Here is an 8,879-nt window from a genome sequence, read left to right as displayed (position 1 = left end):
AAGCTTTAGATTTTAGGCATGGATCTATGGCAATGTGAACACAATATTTGTGTTGCTTAAGCTTGGCCTTGGTTTGGCATATAAGATGAGAGGAGCCAGTCAAAAGCTGTGCCAGTTTAGAGAAGATGTATTAAACAAGCTTGCCCCAATTGAAGTGCGGGTTTCTCATTGGATGCAACCAAGGCTCAAAGCTTGGTCGAGGCCCTCTCATCTGAATCAATTTAGTCAAACTTTATTTGGTAACCATTTTTGTTGAATGGGAAAATATAGATCTGTGTGACATAAACTCTAGATCCGACATCTTGGGAAAGCCCGTTGTCTCTAAAGATTCAAAATAAAGCTCATGTTCTTCCAAACTGATTCATAAACGGTGTCTCTAAATCCCTCTACCTTGACAATAATCAAGTGTTATTATCTAATGCTCAATTTTGGTGTCTCTAAATCCTCTACCTTGGCAATAATCAAGTGTTATATATTATCTAATCCATCACGTATTAGATACTATCCAGCTTGCCCACATGCAATTTTTTTTTGCTCAAGTGTCATGCCTCACCATCTTTATCATTGCTATGTTCAAAAGCTTCATTGGAAAAACAGGAGATACCAAAACAAGAGAAATATATATCTGTAGTTTTGGAAGGATTGCACTGTATCCAAAGTATTATAGCTTTGGACATTAAAAATTCTAAAATTTATGGAGATGAAACCAAGTAGACACTAAGGATGAGCACATTGAACTGAACTTTGATGATGATGTGGGTAAGTTCTTGACAGAACATCCATAAACAAAAAGCAGCTGCTCATTGCCTACTGTGCTCGCCCACCCTCACCCTCTTCGTGATGCCCTCCCCACAGCTCGTGTTGCCTTGCCCCATCGCTTCCTACCCTTGCGCTGCTCCCCCCACCCCTCCCGTTGTTGCCCTCAGCTCAGCTCCTCAGCCCGCAGTCCCCTCAGCCTACCATCCTCAGCCCCCCTTCCCGCCCACCTGCCTTCGAGCACCTTCCATTGTCCCCCCCCCCCCCTCCTTTTCAGGCCTCACTCTGTTTAGCTTCGTCAGTGATGTTTTTTGGGACTCTACTCGTTGGGTTTCTCAGAGGGTTGTCTCCACTTGGCCTCTTTCCATCACAGTAGCAGACACAGATGGAGGCTCATGCTCCACCCCAGAGGGACTCTCTAGAAGCCCCCTTGCCCGACTTTGCAGAGCCCACCATCCGACTTGCTCTATCGCCGACAAAGCAAGCGAGCCTTGTAGTAGAGGTGGAGCGTAAGCGACCTCCGTCATCTGCAAGATCATCGGCACCCGACCTAGCAGAGGAGAGGTGCGTGATCTCCTCCAAGCACGCCTTTTAGCAGAGGTGGGCAAGATCCTTGACGTTTAGCTTCTCGGGTATGGCCCTCGAGACCCTCGAGATAGCGTCCAAGGTCATTGTGATGAGTCTCTTGGCCATTTGAGCAGTTTGAACTCATTTTCGATAGTGGCGTCCTGGTTTCAACCCAGACATCGACATTCTTGTGGAGGAGGTAGACCTTCCCATCTCAGTCTACTTCCTCGGCCTGAGGAGGGAGTACTTTCCGATCCTATCCAGAATAGGCTCAGCGATTGGGACTGTCTTGGAGATACCTCGCATAGCAGCCTCTGTAGCTGCCAAGGCAGTTGGCATTCCCACAATATGTGTTTTGGTTCGGGACACCCACACCCTCGCGAAGGTCATTCTCCTACCTCGGGTGAGTGGTGGTTGGCTCCGCTAGAGGCGTGGAGTATTCAGGCCTCTTGAATCAATGTTTTATTTGTCGGCAGATGGGCCATCTTGTTGTGAAGGCCTATCCATAGAGGAGGCACCGATCTTCACCTCAGGCTTAGCCCCAACCTCCTAGGACTGGCCAGTAGGCAGTAGAGCAGACAGAGTCATAAGGTACTCAGGCAAACCCGCCCTCCGAGCTTAGGACTCAGGCAGAGGAGAGCTGACAGCAGGTTCATGGTCGGCGTCGACAAGGGCCACCATGTCATCTTGGCCCTCCGGGTGGTTGCCAGGCTCCGGGCCAGCAGTAGTGGGTTCTCACAAGGAACCATTTCGACCTTCTTTAGTAGGACAAGGTTCTAGCTCTACCCTCCACCTTAGCCTCACCTTCGACGGCCCCTCCTCCCCTCGAGTTCTCCTCTGTCCCTCCCCCCGCCTCCTTCCTCCTCCCACTCCTTCTACCGCTCTCCGTCCTCCAACTCCTTCATCCCCCAGTTCCCCCTGCTTCCAAATCTCCTCTCGTTCCTACCCTGCGGTCGACCTATGGGGTGGGACCTTCTTCAACTGCTAGGAGAGATCTCTTGGCAGTGCAGCAGTCCCTCATGGATGGACGAGCTTCGACATCCGTCGTAGGTGGGATTTCTTCGCCTACGACTTCACACGGTTTCTCGATGACCCTTCACCAGACTTTGAAGCAACTTGTTTCAGAGTTCATGTACTGTTCCTTGCAGCTAGAGGGATAGAGGCCCTAGACGTAGCAATTTGCTTCTCTTTTTCCTTATGTGACGGGGACGAGTTTGAGTGGACTCTGGACTCAGTAATGGAGTGGCTATAGGTACACGTCCTCGAGTTCTCGCACCACATGGGAGACCTGGGGATTACAGACCTGGTGTACAGACTGTGTGGCCGTTGGTCAACTTCTCAGTGACACCTCGAAACTCGGCAGGATGTAGATACATTGTGGTACACTTCTTTGCTGACACGCAGAGCCCACCATGCTATGTATGAGGACTCTCGGACAAAGGAGGTTTCCCTGTGCACGGAACGCTCTTCTTGGGCCTGGGGTAGACATACTTTGTAGTCACGCCTATCTCGGGGACGCTCGGATACGGATTATTCTCCATCCAAGCCAGCCTCGAAGATAGCGCGGTTAGTTGTTGTTGTAGCATCAGTTCTTTCTCGTTCTCCATGAGGATTGTCTCATGGAAAGTGCAGGGATTAGGTGGGCCCTTGTTTTAGCGCCAGCAGGGTTGATTGTGTCAGGAGCTTCAGCGATGCCTTATGGACGGAGAGATTGATCTTCTTATGTTGCAGGAGCATCATCTTTGTGGCAGCCGCATTAGACGATATGGTCAGCTTTTGCATGAGCGATATGAGACAATTTGGTCAGCTGTATTTGGACCTGGTGGTATCCAGGGAGGGGTATCAATGACTATTGCGGACTCTTAGCAGCATGCCACTGTGGGTAGAGGTATTATTGTGCCTAGCACGGCTCAGTGGATTACTATGCAGGTTCAGGGCTGCCTCTTGGGCTTCCTGAACATCTATGCGTCCAATGTGGCAAGTGCACGTGCATAATTTTGGTCTCACATTGTAGAGTCTCTGTCGCATGCAGAGCAATGGTGCATTGGGAGTGACTTCAACATGATGGAGGAACCCTCTGACAGGATTGGAGGTAGCCATGCTATTGTGCACGGAGCTGAGTTAGCAGCTTGGGGGAGGCTATGTATGACTTTGAGGGTTTCACATGTTTTGCAGCACTCTGGCTTTGTGAGGGCAGCTTAGCCTCCTCTCACTCAAACCGCAGAGTGGGAGGAATGAATCTATCTCGTATAGATCGCTTCTACGCTAGTGACCACATCTGTGACTTACGGTGGGTCAGTTTGTTTTTGCTGGGACATCTCTTTCGGACCATGCACCAATGATCCTCACTGTGATAGATAGACAGAGGAGGGGGAGCACGATGCTATGCATCCTTGAGAAGATCTTGTTGGACTCAAAGCTCAGAGAGCGAGTGGTGGCTCTTTGGACAAAGGGCTTGGACACGCAGGACTCTCTTGCTGATAGAGTGGCCTTTGGACATGCTCAGCTTAGTCGCTTCTTCCTCGAGGAGTCTACGGCTTGCCTGGTTGTAGAGCGAGAAGGAGGAGAAGCGTCTCAGATGGGGCGTTGCTTCCTTGCAGAGGATGTAGGAGCAGCACCCAGGCAGTCCTTGGTTGGAGGAGCAGCCTGCAGAGCAGGCTTGCCAGGAGCTTGCCAGCATAGAGAAGAGGTGTCATGGGTTTGCTTTCCAGAGGCTTGAGCTGTCTCTTCATCTAGAGGAGCTCCATGCGGCCCTCATAGCACTTCCCCGAGATAGTTGTCCCAATAAGAATGATTTGACTCCCAATTTTTTCTTGTAGTACTGGGATATGCTTGGCTCAGACCTTTGCAGCGCTTTTTGGTACATCTTGCACACAGGAGAGATGCCTCATAGCATGAGTGAGGGCTTGATCTACCTCATTCGCAAGGAGGGTGGCTCCTTGGATGAGATTCGGCAGTGGCGGTCCATGACTATTCTCAGCTCAACCTACAAAATGCTAGCCAAGGCTCTGAGTTTGAGGATTCAACCACTTCTAGAGAGCATTATAGATGGGACCCAGACAGGTTTTTACAAGGAGCAAGTATCCTTGACAACATCTTCACGTTTTGGGAGGCGTCTGTCCTCGTGCACCTCCGAGTTGAGGATCTGGTGATGCTTCTTCTCGATTTTGAGAAGGCCTACGACAGAGTTGACAGGGACTTCTTAGAGGACACTTTTCGCAGGATGTGCTTTTGAGATGCTTGGATCAGAGATGTGTCAACTCTCTACAAACGTGCACACAGTCAGATGCTTTTGGCAGGAGGTAGAGGAGATCATTTCATGCTCACATGCTCGGTCAGACAGGGCTGTCCTCTAGCCCCCTTCCTCTTTCTGTTCTATGGTGAGGCGATGAGCAAATACTTGGTTTCATAGCAAGCTGGTATGGTAGCTTAGCGCTCCCTATTCGGGGTGATGAGCTACTTGATGTTGAGTTTGCAGACAACTCAACTTTGTACTTGGAGGGCGAGGAGGCAAACCTGCACAGGTGTGAGCAGGCTCTAGAGACGTTTTGTTGTGCATCAGGTCCACTGATCAACTAGAGGAAGACAATGGATTTCTGGGTTGGCAGTGCTCTGATCCCTGATTGGCTGCCAGGTGAGGGTTTTAGATGGATTCCCTCAGGGACTGCAGTTCGATACTTGGGCTGTCAGGTTGGCATGTACTTGTCTCCTGAGCAACAAATTACTCCCCTCCTCCAGTCCATCAGGAGGAAGTTGCTACATTGGAGTTCGACACGACTCCCTTTGGCAAGCACAGTTGTAGTGGCCAACCAAGTGTTGCTGGCTACTTTGTGGTACATTACATCTTGTTGGATATTTTCGAGTTCCAGCATCAGCCACGTAGAGAGGCTGATCAGGAACTCTCTTTGGTCAGGGCACGACACTCAGATAGCCCGGGCCAAAGTAGCCTGGTAGGTCATCACTCTTACCTTGTTCTTGGGGGGGTTGGGGATCATAGACCCAACACAACAGAGCACATCCCTTCTTGGAAAGTTTGTTGTCAGAGGATTGCTTCCAGGGGAGGGAAACTTGGAAGGAGTTTTTGCTTCAACAGCTTAGAGCTCGAGTGCCTCAGGCAGGAGGCCCTTAGAGACCTTCCATCAGATGGATCTTTACAGAGATGCGCATAGATGGTCTAAGTAGGAGATTGTACGACTGTTTTGTTGTGAGCCTGCTTCGCTCTTGGGAGAAGGTGCGGAGAGGCTTGGAGCAGCACCAACCCACCTGCATGGAGGAGCGCTTGAGACAACCCCTTGTTTGGAACCCCATGGTCAGCACTTAGAGAGGCCACTTGGTTGGTAGTAGGCCTCATGTTTCTTGGGGTCCCATGGCAGAGTGTCTAGCACGCACTCTAGGTGATTGGCTTCAGTTCTCAGGTTTGCAAGAGGAGTTACAGAGCATCTAGCTGCAGGGCATGAGAGGGTGCAGAGCATGTGTCAGGACATCACAGAGGCAATACCAGCTGAGTGATTCACACCTCTAGAGACAACAACTCCCATATGGATGGGGGCCTTCACGTGACTGGAGGTCCTCATCGCAGTTCAAGCTTGCTCGGAGACTGTATCCTCCATGTTCTTCAGGATACAGGGACAGGGTCGGCTACACAGAGTCTCAATAGAGGCTGCACAGGTTGTAGAGTGTTGTTTTCAGAGGATCCAAGTAGTGGGCATCTGCAGGAGGGCTTGTGTTATCGATCTTGACCTAGCAAATCTTGAGACGCGGGCCATTGGAGGCTTTGGGCTTGGGAGAGCTTTCCACTGACATGAGTGCAGTGGGTTCCTGGAGAGTGGTTTTGGAGGGATCCTTTCTCCTTAGCCAACCATCCAGGGGTCCCTTTCTTTTAGTACACTATTCGACTGGGACGTCACATATTGGCAACACGGAGAAAGGCTCGTCTTGCTACAACACCTCATTGGCAGGAGGAAGGTTCAAAATTGAGTTCTGGTCAGCCTTTTGTGTGAGGTTGTGGGACACAGGACAACCGCGGCGAGTCACTTTGTTCCAGTGGCTAGTTGCACATAGAGCTACAACAGTGGGGAGTTGGCTAGTACATAGCGGCCTTTCGGCAGCATGTGCAGCTTGTGACCATCCTTTGGAGAGTCAGTGTCACTATCTATGGGACTACCCTATGGCACAATAGGTTTGGCTTCGGGTCCTTCAGTTGATGCCAGCTCTTTCCACATCACGACAGTACACTTGGGGGATAGCTACTTGGTCCACTCTCACGAGCCCTACACTACAACTTGAGCTATCCTCCACCAGTAGGATGATAGTGATATAGGGGGGTCGACCTACACTCGAGCTTGTTATAGAGCTTACCCCACAGGAGTGGTGCAATGAGAGAGAGGTGTGTTGGGAGCTTGTCTATGGCCTAACACTTTGGTTCATTTGGTAGGCCCATTGCCACCAGCGGAGACTGTTTGATATTTTTGGATTTTTCGCCGGAGTTGATCCATACTCTCAGGGGCCAATTCGAGAGAATTTAGGGCAGCTCCGACGGCATGCAGGAGGGGAGAGAGGAGTTCCTTTGACTCTGGTTCGTTGGGCCTTTCTTCACCATTGTTCGGGGTGAGTTCGAATGACACTACCATCCACCTGTGTGTCTTTTCCCTCCTCCCATCTCTTGATTTAGCCCTCATTGTACATATGTTGTTTTTCACTGGGATAGTCTCCCGTTATGGTTGAAGAATGAGCACATTGAAACAACTCAACTATATCATGAAGGTCCATATGTAGCTACATCCCCGTAGAGATTGGAAAAGATATCACTAAAAGAGTGTTAGAATTTTTTACAGCTCCAAATAGACCTCCTCGATCAACATGGCTTTGCACAAACACTTGAATTGGTGAGCCAGGAAAAAATGAATGCACCAATGAAGATGCTTGTATTATTATAGGCCTAGGCATGAAGGAATGTGCCATATTCTTGTATGCACATCTTGCTCAGCCAGCCTGCGATCTCCTCCAAATATGAATCCGATGTAGAGACCAACCATGGGAATGGAAAGACCATGCTCTACATTGGGGCCAATTGACTAGCATACTTCAACCTACTTCAACTCATGTGGCACATGACCAACACTTCCAAACGATGCTCCAACTGTCTGTCACCACACGACCATTGCACTCTAGTGTGTCAACTACCCCATGACACCATCTGCATACACAAATTCCTTGGCCTACTGGATGTTTTCCATGCTACCATACATTTTCTACACACATATTCCTAATTTTCCACCTACTACCACTCGCTTGACCATAGCCACAAGCTCTCCATCTGCATGTGTTTGAAAACATCACACATTCTCCACTTCGAACACGATATTTTGGCAAATTTTGTACACTTCATGAAGCTTTATTAGAGAGGCTTCCCACCAAGAAGGATCCTAGGGCATTCTTTGATTACACTACAAAGCTAAACCAAGTGTTGACACAGTTTGATCTAGGAGCATCATTGACCCCTTCTTCTTGAATATCTGTTTGCAATAACACTTCAAATATAAGCAGTTTCAAAGATTCGACCACGTCCACCACAACTATACAAAAGTTGACAGTTTCAAAACAAGAGTATCAAAAGCATTGTGCAATAAGCTTATGTCACAGCAACCACCTTCTCAACATCAACGTCTTAAAGTTCAACCACAATTTGCCACCATTGAAGAATTTGATAAAAAAAATCTTCAAGAATCCTTCCACAATTAGACTCAAAGCTTGGTGAATAAAGTCCTTGACTTTTATGATTTTGCAAAACCGTTGTATGATTTGTATGATATCCCTTTGATGATTGTAAAGAGACAGACACTGGCATTAGGAGAGTCTCCTAAAGCTAAGACCTCTTCACTCACACAATGAGTGAGAAAGGAGTAGAAAACATTAGTGGTGAGTGTTTTCATACCTGGAAAACCAAGCTTAGGGGATATTTGATGAAGAAAACCTTATAGGGAATAGTGAAACCACCACCGACCAATCAAGAGGGCTCACAAACTAAGGCAATGGTTGCGGTAAATGTAGAAAAAGATGACTAGGCACTAGGAATCATAATCTCCTCTCTTCAAAAATATTATATTCGATTCATTAATGAATGCAAATATGCACGTGAAGCATGGATTGTCCTTGTGGGTCTAGAGCTAGAAGGAGAACAATTAGTCTTAAACGGCAACTTTATAAACTTACCAAGGGTGTAGTGGAGGGCATAACTAGCCTAGTCAACAAGCTTAAAAGCATCATTACCCAACTTACTTAATCAATTGTAAAGCCCCCCAAGATGACAAAGTTGTCGTCATTTTGAGTGAACTTCCACTCTCATATGGCCAATTAGTCACCATCCTTGAGGAGAAAGATCTAGCCCCAGCCCCAACACTTCAATGCTTAATTCTCTTTCACTATCTATTGATTTTATGATGCTTTGATTAGCTAGATCTTAACTATTTAGCACTTAATTGCTATCAAATCTTGTGTGATTGCCCTCTATTCTTTGTGTGTACATGTAGGTTTAATTGGAGCATGGATGCTTGATA

The sequence above is a fragment of the Adiantum capillus-veneris genome, chromosome 5 (genome assembly GCF_014529385.1).
Source record: "Adiantum capillus-veneris isolate H3 chromosome 5, ASM1452938v2, whole genome shotgun sequence".
Classification (NCBI taxonomy): domain Eukaryota; kingdom Viridiplantae; phylum Streptophyta; class Polypodiopsida; order Polypodiales; family Pteridaceae; genus Adiantum; species Adiantum capillus-veneris.
This window is presented reverse-complemented; position numbering follows the sequence as displayed.